This window comes from Phyllobates terribilis, unplaced genomic scaffold (genome assembly GCF_046119375.1).
Source record: "Phyllobates terribilis strain yellow unplaced genomic scaffold, ASM4611937v1 Scaffold_10__3_contigs__length_209671492, whole genome shotgun sequence".
Lineage (NCBI taxonomy): Eukaryota > Metazoa > Chordata > Amphibia > Anura > Dendrobatidae > Phyllobates > Phyllobates terribilis.
The window spans coordinates 123,591,389-123,615,847 of record NW_027362770.1 but is presented as its reverse complement, the minus strand read 5'-3'; the positions used below and the strand labels follow the sequence as shown (position 1 = coordinate 123,615,847).

The 24,459-nt window shown below is 44.3% G+C and overlaps 1 long non-coding RNA gene across 1 annotated transcript; it reads left to right on the top strand.

Annotated features, from left to right (window-relative positions):
• Nucleotides 1-16,252: 16,252 nt before the first annotated feature.
• On the top strand, nt 16,253-24,203 carry LOC141164147 (uncharacterized). Its single transcript, XR_012250849.1, has 3 exons — nt 16,253-16,342; nt 17,995-18,070; nt 22,788-24,203. It is a non-coding gene; the product is annotated as an uncharacterized lncRNA (long non-coding RNA).
• The last annotated feature ends 256 nt before the right edge of the window (nt 24,204-24,459 follow it).

Here is a 24,459-nt window from a genome sequence, read left to right as displayed (position 1 = left end):
AGAAGCTGGAAACCCTGCTGACGGACCGGTTCTATTGGGTTGGAATGCGGAGTTCCATAGAAAGGTGGTGCCAGAATTGTGGGCCCTGTAGCCTCAGAAGGAAAGACTACGGCAGCCAGAAAGCACCCTTGCAGTCCATCAAGACAACCCAGCCCCTGGAGATCGTCGCTGTGGATCACGTCAAGCTGTCACCCAGCAGGTCAGGCTACTCCTATGCCCTGACCATGGTGGATCATTATTCCCGGTTCCTGGTGGTCGCCCCTGTCAAGGACCTGACAGTAGAAACTGCAGTGAGAACGTTCCAAGCATACTTCTGCAGGCCCCATGGATACCCGGACAAAGTGCTGACTGATCAAGGCCCTGCCTTTGAAGCCGAGCTGTTTAAAGAATTCTGCCACCTGTACGGATACAAAAAGATCCTGACTACGCTGTACCACCCTCACACCAATGGTTTGTGTGAGAAAATGAACAACATCATCATAGACCTACTGAAAACCTTACCCTTGGAAGAAAGAAATCAGTGGCCAGACAAACTACCTGACCTGGTAGATCTGTACAATCACATACCTGTAAGTTCTACTAATTGTACTCCAGCGTACCTCATGAGAGCAAGACCCGGAAAGTTGCCCATGGACCTGGAACTTGGAGTGGTAGAACCTGAAGCAGATATGTCCACTGAAGACTGGGATACAAATCGGCAAGAGCAGTACAGGAGAGTACAGGCCTGTGTCGAAGACAGTCTGAACAGAGTAAGGGAAAGACCGGAAGAGCAGTACAATAAACATGCACCAGCCGAACCCTTGGCACCTGGAGAGATAGTGCTAAAGCGGAAGAGAAGGAGTCACAAGCTCGATGACCAGTGGGAAAGAGAGCCCTACACAGTGCTGAACTCCAGATTTAACAACAGTAAAACTTGCCTGATTAGCAAAGATGGAGGTAAAACAACTGCAACAGTCTCAAGAGACCATCTAAAAGTGTGCCCAAGTCTACTGAAGACAACGGAGGAAGAAGTGCCTCCTATAGCACCAGAAGAACCCAAGGAAGAAGTGCTTCACACAGTTCTAGGAGATTTCCCTGCGGACTGGCCTCAACTTGATGGAGCAGTGATTATACCCATGATACACTTCTATCAACAACCAGAAGAACCTGTAAGCGCCCTGGAAGAGCCTGCTCAGGAACAGGAAGAGTCCCCAGTAAGAGGAGAATCATCCGTTGAAGCAGAGCCTGAAGGCCCAGTGAACAGTGCACTTGCCAATCCCATAGAGAGATTAAGGCTGTTCTACAATCTACCAGCACGTACACCTGCTAGATTAACAGAAAGTGCATGCACAGACACTAGTAACACCCCAGTGCTACGGAGGTCCACACGCAGCACACAAGGACAGATCCCTACCAGGTTTAGGGAATAAGCACAAAGTGCCTAAATTGTAAATAGTTACCCAGTAGGGTATTGCATATTGTTTATTATGTATATTGGAATTAACATGTGCGTTTAGTTACCCGTCAGGGTACAAAGACTTGTAGGCTGAGGACTGTAAGCAGCCAAAAACTTTATTTGTAAATAGTTGCACTCATCAAAAGTGCCCCCTTTATTTGACCACAGAACAAAAACCCGTTTGGCGTGGCCGAAGACATGGTCCAGCACCTGGATCACTTATGCCTTGTAGCCACGCCCAGGGCCTACGTTGAGGGTTTTCAGGCGGGCCCCTCATGTTTCTCATGTTCTTTCATCGGTGAAATGGACACCAGGTTACGGCACTTACTGTAACTTTATTAATGTTATTATACTTATTGTTATTATTATACTTGTTATAATTATTGTTGTAACCTGTTTTGCAAAATGCTTCAGTCCAGGAGTACTGAATTGTACTAGGGGGGAATGTGGCACCCTGCTGTGCACAGGTACCACAGGACCCAGGGTGCATGGATGGACTTCTCCACAAGAGGCCCTCATTACATACAAACACCTCCACCCTTCCACCTCATACCACCAGAGGGAGCCCGTTAGGGATATATATATGGAGGGTGGAGCCAGGCAGTTAGTCAGTCTCTCAGTCAGAGAGAGAGCGTGCTGACGCTGAGAGCAGCGAAGACGCAGCTCGTCTGCTGCTGAGTTCTGAGGGCCCTGAGTGTGGCTGACAGCAAAGAGGAGAGAGGAGTTAAGGGGGCAAAGGAGCATCATAGGCTCACCCCAGTATACAAACCGGACACCGGGTCCGCGCCTACAGGGTCCCTTTATACCCAGTAGGGATCACCGGCATTCCAGGAGGACGACAAGTCCCTGGACGACCTGAAGCTAGACCCATTACAGGACCAGGAATCCCAAGGCCCCAGCGTCCAGGGAGAGTGGTTACCAGCAGAAGGTCCTACTACCGAGCGACAAGTGAAGGAACAGCATGACACATAAGCTAGGCCCAGTTGCAGGCTGGCCAGGAGCATACAGAGAGGCAGACACGGACCAGGAGGCCTTATACCCGCTCACTGGGGAGAAGTCCTGAAGTGCACCCATCCTACTGAGTACTCTGGACCGTACCTGACATCCGCACCAGTAAAGGTATTGAAGCGAATCCCCTGTCTCTGTCAATTACTCCTGCTGCGCCATCCCGACTACAAGTCCCAGCATCACCACCATCAAACTCCACACTGCCCCGGGGGCCCGCTCCACCTGTGGGGAGCAGAAACATTCCAGCTGCCATCCCATCATCCCCTGGAGGTCTGCAGCAGCGCTGGTAATCCTTACCAGGTACCACAGGTGGCGTCACAAACTATTTATTTTATTTTTATCTCTATCCAAGTTCCAATTCCCCTTTTTGGTTGACCGCCCTGGGCCACGGACCGGGCCAGCCACTGTAACCTATCCCCCACCAGCATCCATAGGCCCAGCTGCCGAGTACCCCATTGCCCTGGGGGCGCATCATATATGCTGCCTTTCCTCCGCAGTCCATGTATATATGCTGCCTTCCGCTCCCCCAGTCCATATATATATGCTGCCTTCCACTTCCCCACTCCATGTATATATGCTGCCTCCCCCCCACTCCATGTATATATGCTGCCCCCCACTCCATGTATATATGCTGCCTTTCCTCCCCACTCCATGTATATATGCTGCCTTCCGCCCCCCCAGTCCATGTATATAAGCTGCCTCCCCCCCACTACATGTATATATGCTGCCTTTCCTCCCCAGACCATGTATATATGCTGCCTCCTCCTCCCACTTCATGTATGTATGCTGCCTTCCGCCCCCCCACTTCATGTATATATGCTGCCTCCCCCCACTACATGTATATATGCTGCCCAACCAATCCATGTATATATGCTGCCCTCCCACTCCATGTATATATGCTGCCCCCCCACTCCATGTATATATGCTGCCTTTCCTCCCCAGTCCATGTATATATGCTGCCTCACCCCACTCCATGTATATATGCTGCCCCCCCACTCCATGTATATATGCTGCCTTCTGCCCCCCCACACCATGTATATATGCTGACTTCCGCCCCCCCAGTCCATGTATATATGCTGCCTTCCCCCCACTCCATGTATATATGCTGCCTTTCCTCCCCAGTCCATGTATATATGCTGCCTTTCCTCCCCAGTCCATCTATATATGCTGCCTTCCGCTCCCCCCAGTCCATGCATATATGCTGCCTTCCGCTCCCCCAGTCCATGTATATATGCTGCCTCCCCCCCACTACATGTATATATGCTGCCTTTCCTCCCCAGTCCATGTATATTTGCTGCCTTTCCTCCCCAGTCCATGTATATATGCTGCCTTCCGCTCCCCCAGTTCATGTATATATGCTGCCTTCCGCTCCCCCAGTCCATGTATATATGCTGCCTTTCCTCCCCACTCCATGTATATATGCTGCCTTGCCTCGCCACTCCATGTATATATGCTACCTTTCCTCCCCACTCCATGTATATATGGTACCCCCCACTCCATGTATATAGGCTGCCTTTCCTCCACAGTCCATGTATAGATGCTGCCTTTCACCCCCCCACTCCATGTATATATGCTGCCTCTCCCCCACTCCATGTATATATGCTACCTTTCCTCCCCAGTCCATGTATATATGCTGCCTTCCGCACCCCCCAGTCCATGTATATATGCTGCCTTCCGCCCCCCCGTCCATGTATATATGCTGCCTCCCCCCCAGTCCATGTATATATGCCGCCTCCCCCCCACTCCATGTATATATGCTGCCTTTCCTCCCCAGTCCATGTATATATGCTGCCTTTCCTCCCCACTCCATGTATATATGCTGCCTTCCGCTCCCCCAGTCCATGTATATATGCTGCCTTCCGCTCCCCCAGTCCATGTATATATGCTGCCTTTCCTCCCCACTTCATGTATATATGCTGCCTTCTGCTCCCCCAGTCCATGTATATATGCTGCCTTTCCTCCCCACTCCATGTATATATGCTGCCTTCCGCCCCCCCACTCCATGTATATATGTTGCCTCCCCCCCACTCCATGTACTGTATATATGCTGCCTTTCCTCCCCAGTCCATGTGTATATGTGTGGCGCCCCTGAGGGTTCAGTCGCCGCAGAGGTACTGCACCTCACCCAGAGGTGTGGTGTCTCCTTCTCTCAGGTAAGGAGGGAGTGCTGCCAGGAACCCCAACACCTGCATCCAACACTACACTGCTCCTGGCCGGCTGGAGGGGCAACATGCAGAGCGCAGCTGCTGAGCCCTGTCCCTGGTTGGAGTGGGGGGAATCCAAAGGTAGGGGGAACCAGTAGTGGGTGTGGGTGGAGGAAGCAGTTTAGGGGAGCACCATCTTAGTAGGTATATAATGAGAAGCCATCTTAGGGTGGCAGTTTAGTAAGTGGGAGAAGTCAGTCAGGGAGCAGAGTCTCTGTAGGAGCTCTGCTCGACAAGTAGACCCCAGTCCTAGAGGCCCAGGTGGGGAGCAGAGGAGTAGGCTCTGTTCTAAGAAGGGATCCTAGGGGGTACGGCGAGTGCAGTAAGGCACCCGTACTCCCCGCATCTTTCAGAAGACAGAGGGATCGTAGGCCGCAAGAAGAGGGCCGGCCCCTGGTCCAGCCGTGTTACTCTACGTCCCAGCTGGGAAAACTGGAGGCTTCTGGCTTATTTAGTCAGTTGCCGAAGCCTCATTCTAATCCCCGTGAGGGTCAAGCAGGTCCAGGAACTCTGACGTAACAGGAGGGACCTCAGAGCACCCGAGCGGGATTGAGAGTGGGAAGCGCAGGGCAGGAGCGAGAAGACGGTCTAGTTAGGAACACGAGAAAGTGGGGTTCTGCCAGGTACTCCTGATCTACCTGAGGAAGTGCTGAACCCCTGCCTGGTGAACGCAGCGCGATGTGGGAGGCCAACAACTGTTCAGTGCACCAGTGGAACTGTCATAAGAACTGTGAATAAAGACTCGGATGACTGCACCGCACTGCCTCCGTCCATTCTTTCATCTGCGCCATCTTTCCCTCCCTGCACTACAACGCCCAGCGCACATTACAAGCCCTACACTGCCCTGGAGCTAGCTCTACCTGTGGAGAGCCACACCATCCCTGCTGCCGTAACACCAGCTCCAGAGGACTGCTCCGCAGCGGCAGCACCCCTTAGCCGCATTCCACAGGTGGCGTCACGAACACTTAAAATCCCTATTAAATAATCCCCCTTTTTACTGACCGCCCTGGGTCACGGACCGGGCCGGCTCCCGTGATATCCCCCACTCCATGTATATATGGTGCCCCCCCCGCTGTTCATCGCATACAAAAACAAACAAACAAACATTATAAACATTCCTACTCACCTTCCTTCTTCTCCCGCGCAGCGTCCTCTCCTGTAGCCGGCAGCTGACTCCAGCGTCCTAGCGATGTCACTGCAATGCGCCCAGTCGCATGTACGCTGGCGCCGGCTGCTGGCAGCATGTATTTCAGAGCACGGGCCTGGCAAGTTCGTGCGCTGCAATACACTTCAGCTAGATGTGTGTCCGAGAACGCACATCTAGCTGAAGTAGGGGCTGGCGTCGGCGGGCTCAGAGACCTCACCCACCGGCCAGGTCCCGGAGAGCTAGTGCTGCGGCAATGGTGCGCATGCCCTTAGGGAGGGCTCTGCATGCCCCCTCTGGCACGCGTGCCATAGGTTCGCCAGCACTGATATAGAGTATTTATTTATTGATACTCATTCCCCATTTGCTATTCATTTATGACAAAAGGCAACACAGTTGCTGGGCTCCTTTTGCTTTCTGCTGGTCTGCATGTATCAAACCTCAACTGGCAGGAAACAATAACATATTCTGTTCTATAACGCTTCCAGAGAGCGTGTATTTGCTTATGGCGCTCACCTTACTCCCCCCTGATCCAGCGACATCGCAAACAACTTTGTGCATATTAGTCAAAGGACCTAGCTCAACATTTGCTCCTGGTGAGTGGCACTTCTAACCGCTAACACTGGCATCCTAATGGGAATTCTTTGACCATGGCATGTGTATATGTGTGACGCTCGAAAGCCCTACCCTGGGAGATGGGGGACTCGGAGCCGGGTCCTATGTTGTCGATGGGGTGCAGCCATGGCCCGGACCCGCTCCGTGCCCAGGGCCTTCACATTAAAAAGGGATGGTACGGGCTTATCGGGGTTGAGTGGCTGATCTCGACTACGCCACCTGTGGCACCTGGTAAAGGCCACCAGCGCTGCTGCAGTCCGCTGAGGCAGGGTGTTATGGCAGCCGTCATTGTTACTACTCCCCACAGGCAGAGCAGGGCCTCAGGGCAGAGAGACAGGATGGATGGGGTTGTAGTATAGGAGTTCTGGTGCTGCGTAGTGCGGTGTAATGCAGAATAAAAAGTCCGGAGGCCATAGGGGTTAACTTCCAGGGTTTTTTTTACTCACGGTGGAGATTGCAGTTGAAAGGCTTCTTCCTGCTCCTCGCGGAGTTCTGCGGTCACCAGAGACGGGGTGGGGGGGGGTCCGACAACCTCCGAGTAAGTCCAGTGTTCAATCAGGATCCCGCACCAGAGTGTTCCTAGACTTCAGATGGGGTACTTTCCTGTCTGTGTGTGTGTAGATAGGCCGGGTCTCCCTCTGAACTTCACTCAGAAAAAGGGTACGGGTGGCAGCTCTGCTCCTTCCGTTACCCGGTGGGATCCTCAGGGCCTACCGGGCTTCCCTGACCAGGACGTAGAGTAGCAAGGTCAGGTGTCGGGGGCCGGTACCCCTCTTGCAGCCGGAATCCCTCTGAATAGATCAGCATAGCGAGGACAGGTGGCGTATACCGCTCCGTCTGCATCCCCCTGGGATCCATTTGCGGTGGAGCTACACTCCTGAGCTCCGGGCCTTCTTGGTCATGGTCCTTGACCGGGCTGAGACATACATCATCTGCAACCTGCCCCTCGACCAAAGGCCAGGGTACGAGGGCCGTGTCTCCCTCCACTGCAGGTCCACACAGGATCCACGTTCAGCGTGGGAGATCACAATACAAGAGACGATCAAAGAACCAAAAACCAAAAATGGCTGTGTATTAAATATGAAATTTAAAGTGTCACTAAAATGTGAGTCCTCCACCCTCACCCACTAGTTGGTTCCCTTATCTATTGGTTCCCCAGTTTCCCAATTTCCAGTAGGGGCAGCACCTAGTGCCTATTAGCCCCCTCTGGTGGGAGAAGTGTGGTGTTGGATGTGAAGGATGGGTCCTGACCATCGCACTGTTCTTACCTCAGAGGAGGAACACTACACCCCATTAAAGAGGTGCAGCATCCCTGTGGCGGTCGAACCCTCAGGGGCGCCACATATGCAGTACACATTCACATAACTCATGCTGCGTTTCTCCTAATTATCTCCCAATGTTTGTGTGGGTTTCCTCCAGTTTCTCCGGTTTCCTCCACACTCCAAAGACATACTGATGGGGGATTTAGATTGTGAGCCCCAATGGGGACATGAATGACCACATCTGTAAAGCGATGTGGAATTTAATGGCGCTATATAAGTCAGCATAATAAATAATCCACATGCTGCTCCGCTAGTTGGATTAATCCAATGTGGATATACTACAAAGAAAGGAAATGAGGATTAGATGCTATGCCACAGGTAATAACTCTGAAGGCAGATAGGGTAGAATCAGTTCCAGTTTACTCTCAATGCATTTCAAAGTCAGACCAACTTCATCCTCAGGAGAACCATAGAAGAGAACAAACAGCAGCTAGATGTCAGAGTAGAATCAGTTGCAGTTTATTCTCAACGCGTTTCAAAGTCGCACTAACTTCTTTCTCAAGAGAACCACAGAACAGTATAAACATTGGTTCAGACATTCAAGAACTAGCCCCAAGACAGTTGAAAAAATGCCCAATGTAGGTCTGAGTAGCGATTTTTATTTTATTTTAACGCTACTCAAACCCACAATGGGAGATTTTTAAACTGTCTTGACGCTAGTTCTTGAATGTCTGAACTATTTAAATTTACACCTGTTTGCATTGTTTTGTGATTCTCCTGAGAAAGAATTCGGTGCGATTTCGAAACGCATTGACAATACACTGCAACTGATTCTACCCTATTTGCCTTCGGAGTTCTTACCAGCAGCACAGCATCTATTCCGCATTTCTTTCCTTTGAAAAACAAAGTAATATTAATAATAATAGACTCACCTGTCCTAGACCCTTACCTTTCCTTACACTGCCTCTTCTGGAGATACCTTGTCCTCCGCACTAGACTTCAGTTCTTCCGATCAATAACGTGACTTTGCACAGCCAACCACTGGCCTTGGAGCCAGAAGAACTGCAGATGTCCATCATCCCCCACATGAGACCAATTACTGGCCTCAGCACTGGAAGAACTGGGAGTCCGGGAGAACTTCGGTGACACAAGGACAAGTGTTTTATTATCTTTCTCTCCTTATAGGGCTCTGAAGAGACCTAAGAGCATAATAAACAGCAATTAGGACACTTTTGATTTGGACTTATTTTAGTCAGACCAATTAGAATTTGCTGGTGGTATTGATTGAATCTGTTCAAAACTAATTTCGGGAGATTCGATTATCTCTACTCTACATGATTTGGATAGTGATTAAAATTTCTCCCTTCATCAGGAAATATCTACTACCACAGAAAATACTGCCTCTATGAAAAAGATTTTGGGTACGCTACAAGTTTTCTTGCCACATTTTTGTTTGCTTAGTTTTCGAAATTATTTCTTACCTAAATGTATAGCTCTTACCTAATTGGGGTAGGTTGTGATGAGTTAAATATCATTTTGCATGTTCTACTATAATATTAAATGCTCCTGGAGGAATCAGGTTGTCATAAATTCTGACAGCTGCTTATGTCAGCACATGTAAAAGTGCTGAATAACTCTACACACAGCCAGGTTTTACTTGATATAAAATAAGAGACGCACAAAAAAAAAAAAATGCTATATGCCTCCAAATGATCCATCTCCTTAATTGACACAGAGACTTTTATCTCAAGTATTTATGGCTCTTAAAGGAGTATTTTGGGTTCGGAAAAAAAAACATTTTCAAACATCGTATTAAGGGACTCTAAATTGTAGTGGTCACCTTCTCAGTACCACTACAATTAGCAAGAGCAAATAGTGATGAGTGAATCGCTAGAATTTAAATTAGGCAATTCGCTCAAATATGGCCTCAAATTTGGTTTGTATCAAATTTATTCAACACAAAACTAAAGTACATTATCGTGATCTAAGGTCTGTCGCTTATCCAGTCCTCGGTGTGGTCTTCACTGGACCCTTTTTCGGCATTGTAGGAGATGCTGACGATGCCAGGAAGTGCCGTGGATAGCCCAAAGAAGACAGCAATGGTGACCAGCCAGATGTCCAAGATCATCAAAGCAGGGCTGTGCAGCAAGACGGGAGTGGACTAAATGGGTACTGTATTACATTTTTTAGGGGTTTTTTTAACGCGTTTCAGGTACCTATGTACAGGCACTTAGGAATCCAGTGAAATGGTGGCCAGACTGAATTCATGTACATTGATTCGTAAAAAGTTGTGATTCAAGTGAATCCAGATTTTTTGTGCAATTTGAGGTGATTTTCGATTCACCTCAAAGCAATTTGCTCATCTCTAGCTACAAAAATTAATCTGTGGATTCATAGATTTTAATAGGAAATTAGTAATGATTTGTACCACTGTAAGACAACGCAGGAGCCGGACATGCTGCGAGCAGCTTATCATTGGGGGACCCTTATAATAAAGTATTGTTCAAAGTAGACATTGTTAAAATTTTTCAAAATTAGTCGCAGTATGTACACTATCAATCTGGATAGAAAAATTACAACAGACCTATCGGATAATGGAAAATATAAAAAGTTACAATGGATGAAATTTAAGACTTTTCTAAAATATCCAGTATGATATTAGAAATTCAGATGATTTCCTTTGGTATTGCATAGCCACTGTATTTTCTTTAATTTTACCAAGGTGAGCACAACATTGGTGAGATTCCATTCTCTGGGAGATACCAACAGTGAGGCGGGACTAATTTATACAGCATGTGAATGGCAAAATAGATTTGCCATGTTTTTCTATTTTGACTATTCGCTGGTAAGTAGAGTACAATAAGAGCATCAATTTACCCATTTTTCTCATAAATTCACCAAACTAACATTATAAAAATGGTAAATTAAGTTACCAATGCATCTCAATGAGCAGAAAGAGAATCAGCAAAATGCAAATCAGGTGAAAATTATCCTCACCTCTTCCCAAGAGCCTGAATTTTACTTTACATTGAATATTGTTATTTATCAGCCATGTATTAAGATGTCCCTTTGCATTATGCAGCCCAGATAAAGAAAGACACAGCTGCTTCTAAAGTGTTAATCTGCAAGAAGGGAACATAGCTGCTTCTAAAGAGTTAAAGGAGACATAGCCGCTTTTAAATGGTTAACCTGAAAAAGTAAGAAACAGCTTCATGTAATGGATTAATCTGAGTCGCTCTCTAAATGATGTATACAGGCAGACAACGATTTGAGTTGTGAAAGGATTTATGACAGTTACTGTTTGTACCCATTTTCTTTCCATGCTGTTATGCCAGAATACACAGGAATCCACCTTACATTGCCTCTTTATAACATTCACCCTTAAAGGGGTTGTCCATTCCAAATCGATAAGTCTGCAGTCGCTCTGTGTGACTGCAGACTTATGTATTCCTCAGCGCACGCACTGTGCGCTGCGGGGATTCGCCGCTTTCTGAACCAGGACTGGAGGGTATATATGAGTTATGCATACTCCCAGCCAGAACCCGACTAGAGGGATTGCTGGGGGTCCCAATGAACAAACCGCCACCAATCAGAAATTGATTCCCTATTCTATGAATAATGAGTAGCCTCAATTTAGGTGGAAATAATCCATTAATCTGCCCCTCCCCTAGATTATATTAGGGGTTTTTGAGGTGACAGCCTTTTGATTGGCTGTCAGGTTTGAGCGGGAAAGATCTGCAGTTTTTGAAATCCAACTGAAGATGGAGCATCAGTCAGCTGGTCAGCTCAAGAGAAGACGTCACCATGGATGCTCTCCTCATAGCTTTTAAAGATAGAGTAAATGCTGAGGGAGGCATGGAATGGCTTAAAAATTGCTTAGCAATTCCCCCCTCGATTGCGGCTGACTCTGGGGATGCCGCTTTGCAAGTGTCAGGGCCTACAGCCGGGACTTCCAAGGATGCCGTGTCAAGCATGAATGTACCTGCAAGGCCGGCGGGGGAGCGTGAAGGTGATGACGCTTGTTTACCTGAGGAGGAGGATTCGGGGGTCGCTGGTACGATGGACCGTAGGAAGAGGACAGCAAGCGTTCAGTATTCTCCGGGCCACTCTCCCTCTCGGTGTCGCACGTGGTCTAGTCAGAGGAAGGCTCCCGCACATGCATTGGAGGAAAAGCGCACTCGAGTTTCATCGTCACGCAGAGGACAGCAGAAGAAGAAATCCCGCAACAAGAGGAAGGGGTCCGCATCAGAAGCACAGCATCGGATGACAGATCTGCAGCAAACTGGTGGAGCGGGTAAGATCGCCGGGGAGACTAGCTCTTTGGGGTTTTTACCTCAGCCTCAGATTAGTGGAGGGCATATTACAGGGGCTAATGAGCTCGCAGTTATGACCAGGCCCCTTTCAAGATCCACCGTTTACAAATTTTCGTATTTCTCCATTAGGAGTGGTGCCAAAAAAGGAAGTTGGGTCATTTAGGGTTATACATCATTTATCTTATCCTCCTGGGTTGTCTTTAAATGATGATGTGGCAGCGGATTTACCATCAGTGCATTATACGTCTTTTGATACGGCTATTTCATATTTACAAGAGCTTGGGAGAAGGGCTCTTTTAGCGAAAGTTGACATAAAATCTGCTTTCCGCCTTTTGCCGGTCTCCCTGATGGGTTTCAACTCTTTAGGATTTTATTAAATAAATAAAAAGGAAATTTCAGGCTTACGCTTTGACGATTTACAATTACATAGCTTATTTTTGGAAATTTTTTTGCGACGTTCAAAAGTAGATCAGTTGGGTAAGGGGACATCCATACATTTGAATGCAATTCCTGGGTCAGAGCTTTGCCCTTTATCCAATATTCTCCTTTGGTTGGAGATTAGGCCTCAGGAATGCCTTCCTCTTTTCGTTCATGCTGATGGATCTCCGGTGACAATCTTCCAATTTAATTCAGTGTTAAAAAAGTGTTTACTTGCTTTAGGTTTGTCAGATTTAAATATTTCAGCTCATTCGTTTAGGATAAGAGCTGCTACAATGGCAGCATCGCTGGGTTGTTCAGAATCGGACATTCGAATGTTAGGAAGATGGAATTCACATAGGGTGAAATTATATATTCGGCCAAATGCTATTGTTTGATTAGCTGTTGTTCTTTTTCTTTTCTTTTTCAGGTAGTTTATCTGTTTGGATCGTAGGCCATTCCTTTACACTGTGTTCCAAATTATTATGCAAATAATATTTTCTCAGATTTTCCCAAATTACCTATATGAATTGCAGTCATTGTAATTTTCCAGTCAAATAACTATTAGAGTACAATTGAAAGGTTTTTGTACAAACTGCCTATGATAACAGTATATTTTTTAAAAAATAAAACACTCAAACTGCACTCAAAATGCATGTTCCAAATTATTATGCACAGCAGAGTTTTCAACCTTTTCATTTTAATAAATTATAAGCATTAGCAGGTTATTACAAACTGAAATCAAACAGTTTTCAACTCAAAACTTTATTCTAGGTGATGTAACATTTGCACATAGGAACCCTTGTTCGAAAGGAGCTTCTGAACTCTCTCGTCCATTGAATTTGTCAGGTTTTGGATGGTTTCTGCTTCAATTGCTTTGCATGAGGACAGAATACCCTCCCAGAGCTGTTGCTTAGATGTGAACTGCCTCCCGCCATCATAGACACTCCTTTTGATGATGCTCCAGAGGTTCTCAATGGGGTTGAGGTCAGGGGAGCATGGGGGTCACACCATAAGTTTGTCCCCTTTTATGCCCATAGCAGCCAGAGATGCAGATGTGTTATGTACAGCATGAGACGGTGCATTATCATGCATGAAAATGATCTTGCTGCGGAATGCACGGTTCTTCTTCTTGAACCATGGAAGGAAGTGCTGTTTGAGAAACTCAACATACATTATGGAGTTCATCTTTACCCCTTCAGGGATCCTAAAGGGGCCGACAATCTCTCTCCCCATGATTCCAGCCCAAAACATTACTCCACCTCCTCCTTGTTGGCACCATAGCCGTGTTTGCATGGGGTGTCCATCAACCAGCCATCCTTCACTCCATCCATCTGGACCATCGAGCGTTGCACGGCACTCATCGGTGAACAAAACAGTTTGATGGTCCCGATGGATGGAGTGGGCATAAAAGGGGACAAACTTGGGAAAATCTGAGAAAATATTATTTGCATAATAATTTGGAACACAGTGTATATACTGGGCTAAGAAGAGGGCTCAGCATCGTTCTTATTCTTTGAACTTATCTTTTGATAAATCGCAGGTTAATTTATATTGGTTCGTCCGCAGGGGAATGCGATGGAATGAGTTATACGGGTTATTACCAAACTTCCTGTCTTTTGCTCCTCATCCAAAATTAAGAATAGTCCATTTGGCCGGCAACGACCTGGGAAATATTAATACCCTATCTTTAATTTGGCAGATGAAGCAAGACTTTCTTGCGATTAAAAATATGTTTCCTGATTCGGATCTAATTTTCTCCGTGGCCGTCCCTCGCCTTATTTGGTCAATGAAGGATTATCGATTCTTGGATAACATTAGGAAGAGAATCAATAGGGCTATGGCTAAATTTATGTTGAGAATAGGTGGTGTAGCTTACCGCCATATTGATTTGGAGGGTTTTGTCCACGGGATGTACCGTCCTGACGGTATACATTTAAGCGAAGTAGGTCTGGATGTTTTTAATTTAGGATTACAGTCTATGGTTGAGAACTGGCTGTTGGGTTTGAGGGAGGGGGGTCAACCAAACGTTGAGCCCGTTTGGGGAAATGCACCCCCAATACAGTAGGGCGTTAGAAGGACTTTGGAGTTTGGTGTTGTATACACTCATGGATAGATGTTTTTCCCATTCATTTAGTTTGATATATGAATATTTATTTGTTTATGGAATTAACTTATTTGTTTAACCCTGAGAAAAGCCTGACGGCCTTTAACAACCATACAACTGTCTGTGTATTATTTTAGATAACACATGGTAAAATGGGGGGTTATTTTCCCATGTGTGGTTATCGCAGTAACTAAGCACTAGCTTTCTGTGTTGGTCACAGTCTCTCTTGAGGTTATCTCTCAATTGCAGCAAGGTTCTGCAGTAGCTTGTCTAGTCATTCTGCAAACCTCTGCAGCCTTCCCTTTACAGTCATTGCTCAAAATCTTCAAAAATAATAGTAGTATGTAGAACACTAATATGGGCTATGCCAGAACGACTAAGTTATACTTTAAAATTTGCAGGATTTTTCAATCACTCCACTTACAAAACAAATTTTCCAAAGACTTCCAGTAACGTACATGTTTCATTTTTCCCTTAAATTGTATGGACATCTTTGGGGACATTTGAAAAAACGATCATTCTTTTTGAAAATGTTTAGAACATGGTTCAGGAGGAAAGAAATAAGGATATTTCTCCAAAAATTCAATTTGCAGTGATAGTGTACAATTTGCTTGACTCTAAAAACTGGAAACTTTGTAATTGCTTGGAAAATACACGAGGGGGAGAAGACAGACAGAGCAAGAGGACCTCCCTCATGAAAAGAGCTTACAGACTAGAGACAAGACAGATAGAACCCCGCTGACCATAAGAGGTTACCCTGTACAGGAGAGAGAGGACCCCACTGACCATAAGAGCTTACGCTCTACAGGAGAGAGAGGACCCCACTGACCATAAGAGCTTAAACTCTACAGGAAAGAGAGAGGACCCCGCTGACCATAAGAGCTAACACTCTACAGGAGAAAGAGAGAGCGGACACCGCTGACCATAAGAGCTTACACTCTACAGTAGATAAAGAGGATCGCACTAACCATAACAGCTTACACTCTACAAGAGAGAGAGAGGACACCACTGTCCACAAGAGCTTACATTCTACAGGAGAGAGAGGACCCCACTGACCATAAGAGATTACACTCTACAGTAGAGAGAGAACTGCACTGATCATAAGAGCTTACACTCTACAGGAGAGAGCGGACCCCACTGACCATAACAGATTACACTCTACAGTAGAGAGAGGACACCGCTGACCATAAGAGCTTACACACTACAGTAGAGAGAGAGAACCCCACTGACCATAAGAGCTTACACTCTACAGGAGAAAGGACCCCACTGACCATAAGAGCTTACACTCTACATGAGAAAGAGACTCACCCAGTGACTCTGAGATGGAAAACAACTCCACTGGGAATCGCTAATCTGTGTCGGCCCAGGTACTGACCATCAGTGTACAAGGCATGGTAATCCATGAGATGTAATAGCTGCAAGGAATTATGGGGAGGCCTGCACAGGAACGCAAAATAACCTTAGCCCACTCTCTGATGCTTCAGCAGTGTGGGACATAGTGTCAGGCAAGTTTTCTTTTCTTGCCTGTAAAACCACAAATTTCAGGAGTTTTGATACGAACTTGATTTGCTCATCTCTATTACATTTCTTGATGCCAAATTGAAAGTGATTAGACAATCAAACATTATACAGTAAATGGCACGTCTCAGTATGAGAAAAAAATAAAGAGTCTTGGTGACCACTGTATAAACCACATATACATCTATCAAACAAAACCACCATGTTTCTAAACTTCCTCCGACTGATGTTTATGACGCGATATAGTTCACCTATTTAAGAAGTCCCTCACTGCAGAGGAGACTAGAAGACTGAAAGCTGAGACTGAAGTCAATGTCAGGTAAGATATTAGCTGAGGGGGGGTATACTGTAGATCGTATGAAACTAGTTGACAGCAATGACAAAGCTTTAAGCCATAATGCATCAATAGTATAGAATAATTTGATCTACATGTTGGCCATGTGCATTCAGATTTGTAGATAGACAACTGTAGAGCCAGTGATTGAGGACCACTAATATACTGCATGCTGTACATTTACTTAGACCAGCGGTGGTCAACCTACACAATTATGGGGGCTTATATGCACATTATACTCATCCTGCCTTCCCCTTTGCTGCCAAGAATTGCCTGCACAAAGGTGGTCACTTTCATTATCAATTGATGAAGTGGCTGAAACGACACCATTGACATCAGGATTTCTGGTTTCCTACTAGTTTAAAGTTAAAGAGAACATGGCACTCCTAATTTCTTGGTTAACAACCCTTATGAAGCAGATAATGAAGAACTTGGCACTCATAGTCAAGAAAACGTGTCAATATGATTTATTGGCAAGAATATTCCCTTTCGGTCACGTTGACCTTCACCAAATGTGCTTTATTTCAACGAAACAATGGGAATCCTTGTAGTGAATAAGTTCTGTGTAAAGCGGTAATACGCTGCAGGAATAGTGCCTGTAGAAAGCTGGCTTATTAACACTTTTTCTTGACTACGAGTGCTTTTCATTAGTTTATTGGTGACATTGGCCGACAGATTAATGTGTATGGGGAGCTCCCTACTCTCCCCAACAGATGATGTCAAGGAAGAAAAGGAACTGGTTGTTCGCACTTTAATGGCCAATCCTTTTGCTTGGTGGGGAAATAAATCTGGCAGCAGCTTTCTCATTAAGAACAAAAGAGTTAAAGGGGATATCTGGGACTTTGTAAAAAACAAAAAAAGTGCCTAAGAACTAACAGGCAGGTAATTGCTACCTACCTGCTCGTTGTGCCCGGCGCCATTCTTCCCTGGCACAGAGCGGTCACAGACCACTTCTGCCGGCAATTCAGCTGCCTCTGCTGTCACATCGACAGAGTGGCAGCTTCTCTTCCTCTCTGCTCTGTTGACAGGGCGGGACTTCCAACATCATTTTGATTGACAGCCAGATTCCCGCTGCCTCAGAATGACATCGGATGTCACGTCCCATCTACAGAGCAGGGTGGAAAAGAAGCCATCATTCTGTCGACAAGATGTCAGCAGAGGCAGGAGCAGTCTGTGACCGCTCTGTGACCAGGGAAGAATGGCACCAGGCAAAACAGGCAGGTTGGTAGCAACTACCTGCCTGTTAGTGAAAATCAAAACATTTCTGTCTAAAGGGATTTGAGAGAGAAAGCTGTTGATTGTTCTCTAATATGTATTGGTGCCATAAGTCCAAATCAGATACTCCTAAGCAGCCTTTGCTCACCCTTGGCTTACAATATGTGCATAGAATTTAATTTGCAGGCCTTATAGTTTGTGCGGGGCGGTGTGTTTTTCCGCTAAAATCACCAAAAATTGGGATTCTACAGAATAATTCAGTCCTATATATGACGCATGGAGTTTTGAAATACAGTTGTCATATGATGAAGTTGTTGTCTTAAGTTTTGTATAATGACTAGTTATTACATTTAGAGAATTAAACCTAGATTTGGTTGAGAAGTCAAATAATCAAGATTTCTATCTATTTCTTATATGTGAAGAAGAGAAGTTCATTGTCCAATAGCCTCAAGGAAGTCAAAGTCAGCAATTAACGATACTGATTAAAAGAAGATCTTGGTAAGTTTGATCATATTATTATCTCATTACAGTAAGATATTTGTGTGTATATATATATCAAAAGAATGCAGCAGCACTCCATATGGCCAAGATACGTCTTAACAATGAAAATAATGAAAATATTAGATCTTAACTGTTTTGCTTAGCAACAAGTACTTACAAACAATGAAGGTTTTTAGCGCATAAATTGGCCAATTCATGTGTGCCTATCAACCACGGCAAGGTAACCTCCCCCTGATGGGTAACTACTCTGCCTAACATGCCACTTTTGAGCTACAAGCCTACAACTAAACGGACAAACATGTCTTCTTCTGGGCTAAAAACACCTACATTTAAAGGGCAAGCAGAGCTGTTTATACAACACCTGCTGGTTAATGGGAGGATCTAATATTTTCATTATTTTCATTGTTAAGACGTATCTTGGCCATATGGAGTGCTGCTGCATTCTTCTGACATATTTTATAGTTAAGGCAGCTGGCACCAGTTCACACTAGGAGGTGCAGGTCAGGTTTCTCTGGTTTGCGTATATATATATATATATATATATATATATATATATATGTATATATACACTGTGTGCAGAATTATTAGGCAAATGAGTATTTTGCTCACATGATACTTTTAATACATGTTGTCCTTCTCCAAGCTGCATAGACTTGAGAGCCAACTACCAATTAAGTAAATCTGGTGATGTGCATCTCTGTAATGAGGAGGGGTGTTGACTAATGACATCAACACCCTATATAAGGTGTGATGAATTATTAGGCAACTTCCTTTCCTTTGGCAAAATGGGTCAGAAGAGAGATTTGACGGGCTCTGAAAAGTCCAAAATTGTGAGATGTCTTGCAGAGTGATGCAGCAGTCTTGAAATGTCCAAACTTTTGAAGCGTGATCACCGAACAATCAAGCGTTTCATGGCTAAGAGCCAACAGGGTCGCAAGAAACGTGTTGGCCAAAAAAGGTGCAAAATAACTGCCCATGAATTGAGGAAAATCAAGCGTGAAGTTGCCAAGATGCCATTCGCCACCAGTTTTGCCATATTTCAGAGCTGCAACGTTACTGGAGTATCAAAAAGCACAAGGTGTGCGATACTCAGGGACATGGCCAAGGTAAGGAAGGCTGAAAAACGACCACCTTTTAACAAGAAACATAAGATAAAACGTCAAGAATGGGCCAAGAAATATCTTAAGACTGATTTTTCAAAGGTTTTATGGACTGATGAAATGAGAGTGACTTTTGATGGGCCAGATGGATGGGCCAGAGCCTGGATCTGTAAAGGGCAGAGAGCTCCACTCCGACTCAGATGCCAGCAAGGTGGAGGTGGGGTACTGGTATGGGCTGGTATCATCAAAGATGAACTTGTGGGACCTTTTCGGGTTGAGGATGGAGTGAAGCTCAACTCCCAGACCTACTGCCAGTTTCTGGAAGACAACTTCTTCAAGCAGTGGTACAGGAAGAAGTCGGTATCGTTCAAGAAAAACATAATTTTCATGCAGGACAATGCTCCATCACATGCATCCAACTACTCCACAGCGTGGCTAGCCAGTAAAGGTCTAAAAGAAGAAAAAATAATGACATGGCGCCCTTGTTCACCTGATCTGAACCCCATAGAGAACCTGTGGTCCATCATAAAATGTGAGATCTACAGGGAGGGAAAACGGTACACCTCTTGGAGCAGTGTCTGGGAGGCTGTGGTGGCTGCTGCATGCAATGTTGATCGAAAACAGATCAAGCAACTGACAGAATCTATGGATGGAAGGCTGTTGAGTGTCATCATAAAGAAAGGTGGCTATATTCATCACTAATTTTTTTGGTTTTTGTTTGTGCATGTCAGAAATGTTTATTTCTAAATTTTGTGCACTGATATTGGTTTACCTGGTGAAAATAAACAAGTGAGATGGGATTATATTTGTTTTTTATTAAGTTGCCTAATAGTTCGGCACAGTAATAGTTACCTGCACAAACAGATATCCTCCTAACATAGCAAAATCCAAAAAAAAACCACTCCAGCTTCCAAAAATATTAAGCTTGGATATTTATGAGTCTTTTAGGTTGATTGAGAACATAGATGTTGATCAATAATAAAAACAATCCTCTAAAATACAACTTGCCTAATAATTCTGCACACAGTGTATATATATATATATATGGTCCATTGGTCAGAATCAATAAATCCCGGATGCTGCAATATAACTTAAAGGGGTATTACCATCTGAAACATGTATACCAGATTGAAAGTACATGCAAGATGGCCAATTCACCACATCATCAAAGGGGTTAGCAGAGGTGGGAGTAGTGGGGGCAGCCGTTGAGATGAGTGTCGATGTGGTATTTTTTTTTCCGTTATGAAACTTTTGCTAGCCCTTTATGGTTCAACAAAATAGCGGCCTGCTGGAGAATGTAGATTTTTGTAGAATTTGAGCAGAATTCAAATCCAAGTTAATATATTTGCCCATGTCTCTGGCAGAGAACTCAGAGGTTAATCACTTGCTGATCAGTTCCAGCTTTGTTTGGTGGCCATTAGTGATGAGCGAGCGTGCTCGTTTAACCCTTTCACTGAGCATGCTCGGGTCCTTGCCAAGTATCTTCGGCGTGCTCATATATTATGTTCCAGTCCCTGCATCTGCATGATTTACAGCTGTAAGACTGCTTGAACACATGTGAGGATTCCCTAACAAACAGGCAATCCCAGCATGTGATGACCCATTGTTTAAATCAGGTTTTTAAATCAAATGTATTTTTTTTTGTAATTTTCAGCAGCATTTTTTCCATATTATAATCTGTAATAAAAATCAAAAATTTAAATTTTGCAATTTTCACACAGGCCACTGGGGCTTCTTTTAGTCTTCTCTTGTGTCAGAAAATTCTCATGTACATGAACAGATTAGAAGTGATATTTTGTACTGAAGCATCTAATGAGCTCATGGAAAGGACACTGTGAAGGCGGGGGTGCGGGGTCAGCTGTGACATCACCTTTTGTGATTGGTGGGTCCTGTGTTATCAGCTGTGTATAGAGGCATTACTTATCATTGTAATCCTGCCTCTGCTGATTTAGAGACTTGCTGAAAACTCCATCTGAAAGGACAGGAAGTAGATGTCTTAAAAAAAGCTCTAGTTGCCAATGTGAAAATTGCAAGAATTCTAATTTTGCTTTTAATAAAGATCATTATATGAGAAAAAACCCTCATAAACCTCATTTAGACAATAGTTATTACGTAGATGATAGTTTCACTATAACAGTAATTAGAAAGCAAGATCACTGGCTGGAGTATTAACTTCCCTATCTGCAGTAGACCAAAAGAGGGGCAGAGCTTAAGGAAAGCCCTCCACGCACATTAGATGGCTGTTGGTCGATCGGAAGATCATTCGGCTGACAGACATTTTGTCCGTCTCTTCCATACATAGGAGCACTCGTTTGGCCTAGTGTTTCTGTGCTCTCTATGAGAAAGTCGCCAACAGACACGTCAGCCGGCGGCCTATCCTAGGGAGAGCAACGCGATCATCAGTTTGAAAGTGGACAAGTGTGATTAACATCTCTAACGACCATCAGTCAACCGGTGCCTCCATACACACTAGACCATCAGTTGAACCACTTTGATATCAGCAGGTTTGGCCAACATTAGTCTATTATGTACAGGGGCCCTAAGCCACTCAATAGCTTCCCTTTAACAGTGTCATCTGTGTGAAGGGGAATTGTAAGGACCACATAAAACTGAACCAAGAACATTTTCCAATGAGGAAGACCTTTTCTTTCACTGACACTTTCAGGATGGTTACCAAGATTACGTCAATTCTCATTAGCTTATAAGTTCAATTGTTGTCTTTCTTGTTTGTTTGAGAACAAGAACAACCCAAATTTGATGGAATTACTGACAAATTTTCCAAACTAATGCAAATATGGACACAGCTTCTATCTATGGTTTTTCTCATAGTAAAGTTTAAAGATCTCCATTGTTCATGACCAGAAGCAAAATCCGTTCCAGTTATGAGATTAATATAGTTTATAAAACTTAAGATAGAAACAAAATGAACATATATCCGGATATAAGTAAAAGCAATAGTACATATAAATAACATAGGGTACTTATTAAACATTGTATTTGATAAGAAAAAGCATAAAAGCCATACCACCAGCGCCAAGGTGTACCCAGTCGGGTTGGTCCTGACCTCTAGTATTGAAACCTTACCATGTGTCGAAAATAACCTCAATGTGAATAAGGGCCGAGCAGGACTGGGGCCTGACTTTGGACACCCAGAAATAGGAAGCTATAAACATAACGCCCAGCTCAAAAAAAAATAAGGCCACGACCTTGTGTGTAAAAACTAAAGCAAAACTGAAAGAAATGAACTAAAAGTACGAGTTGGCATACATTCAATAAAACATATTTTTTAGATAAATTTGGAAAACCGAAAGAAATGAACGGGAGTATAAGTTGGTATGCATGCAACATGTAGGACCATGTTCAGACTGCCCATTAAACAGACAAAACCTATGATAGAAACAAAATGAACATATAACCTGCTGTAAGTAAGTAAAAAGCCATCCTTATAGCAAGGTATATGTTCATTTTGTTTCTATCTTAGGTTTTGTCTGTTTAATGGCCAGTGTGAACATGCTCGTGCACTTTGCATGTATACCAACTTATACTCCAGCTAATTTTTTTAGGTTTTGCTTAATATAGTTTAAAGTTAAATTTTTCTATGACTTTCTCCACAGATCCAGGCACTATGTCTATCATATATTTCTTGGGCATTTGGGGAATTCTTCTTCTGGAGACGACGTTATGCCTTGATCCAAGCCGAGCTGAAAGAAATTTTGATGAATTTAAAAGAAGACATATTTTAATTGAGAAGTTTACAAACTGTACACATTGTATGACCAAGCATGGTATAAATAAACCTAATGGTTGCAAAAATGTCAACACCTTTATCAATGCTTCGGTGGCTGACATAATAAAAACGTGTGAGAAAAAAACAGATAGCGATTGCTGGAGTAAAAAATGTTTTCAAGTATTTAACTGTACCAAAACATTAAAGAAACCTTGTAAATACAAAAAGGACCGAACTGAAATGTCACAAATTAAAGTAACATGTGAGAAGAATGAACCAGTGCACCTATCTGGAACTAGAAAATGTTGAGGTCTCCTGGTCTAAATGTTGAGGTCTCTGGGTTTACTTTATGTAATGCAAGTTTTTGGATAGAGCGATTGTCCTGGAAAGCATGGCCACTTTCTTCCCTAAATAATGCCACACCTTTCCTTAGGGTGTGTCCGGTATGGAGGCTGGACAAGCTATCTTGGCCCAAATCATGGCTTTGGAAATCTGACCCCACAGGTCCTCCTACTCTGAGTAAATTTTTCATTCCACCAATGCTCTAAAGGGAACACACCCTGGTACCTGAAGCATTAACCAATTATACACATTGTTGAGTTCATTGTCCTGAGAAATTTAAGAACACTGTGTTGATTTTTCTTTTTTAAACTATATTCTCCTAATCCTAGGTACCTGCCTAACACAGTTACCCATGATTACAGCGGTGCCTGAAGACACAACTCAAGGACAGATTTTGCACTTTCTTCAGAAGAAGGCAGCCATGTTTGTTTGTTTTTTTAAATACTGTTTCCATTTAAAGGGTTTTTCCACCACTTTGATATTGATGATGACGAGCTATCTTTAAGACCGGTCATTAATATGAGATCGATGAGTGTCTGAGACCCTATAGCCCCACCAATCAACACCAAAAGCCGGATGTAAACAGTCTACGGAATGGAAGTCCAACACTTTGTCACACTGTTACGTGGCCACTGCCTCAGCTGATCTCCAGTAACCCTACATGGTATATAGAGTAGTGCTCTTCTCTGTACACTGTTTACATCTGGCTCCTGTTGGGGCTGCAAACAGATGATCGATGGGGATGCCGGATGTCAGTGCCTGGTCATCAATATCGTAGTGGTGGAAAACCCTTTAATGCGCTTATGTACATGTATAATGCAAGTGTTGTGTCTAACATTTTCTTTGCACTAGATGAAGATACCAGTTCTCTATAATCAACTTGGTTGTCGGGAGGCCATGAATTTACATTGGGTCCCAGAGGCTTCACATTACTTTTCTGTAAGCTATTACTGCTATTTTATGTGGAAATAAAATACTCTCATCATCATTGTCTCTTCCGTCGTTTACCAATCTATCTTGTAGGGGTTTCTGCTCTCTGGTAGTCGCTTGGTTATGCACAGACACACCATTAATGTAAATGTAAAGTAAAAACTAGAAACCAGTGCATCTGATTGGAACAAGACAATATAATGGAATCAAAAAAACTGAAATTTTGGGTCAATGGCCAGGAAACTCCAAAGATCTCAATCCCATTGAGAACACGTGGTCAATGCTCA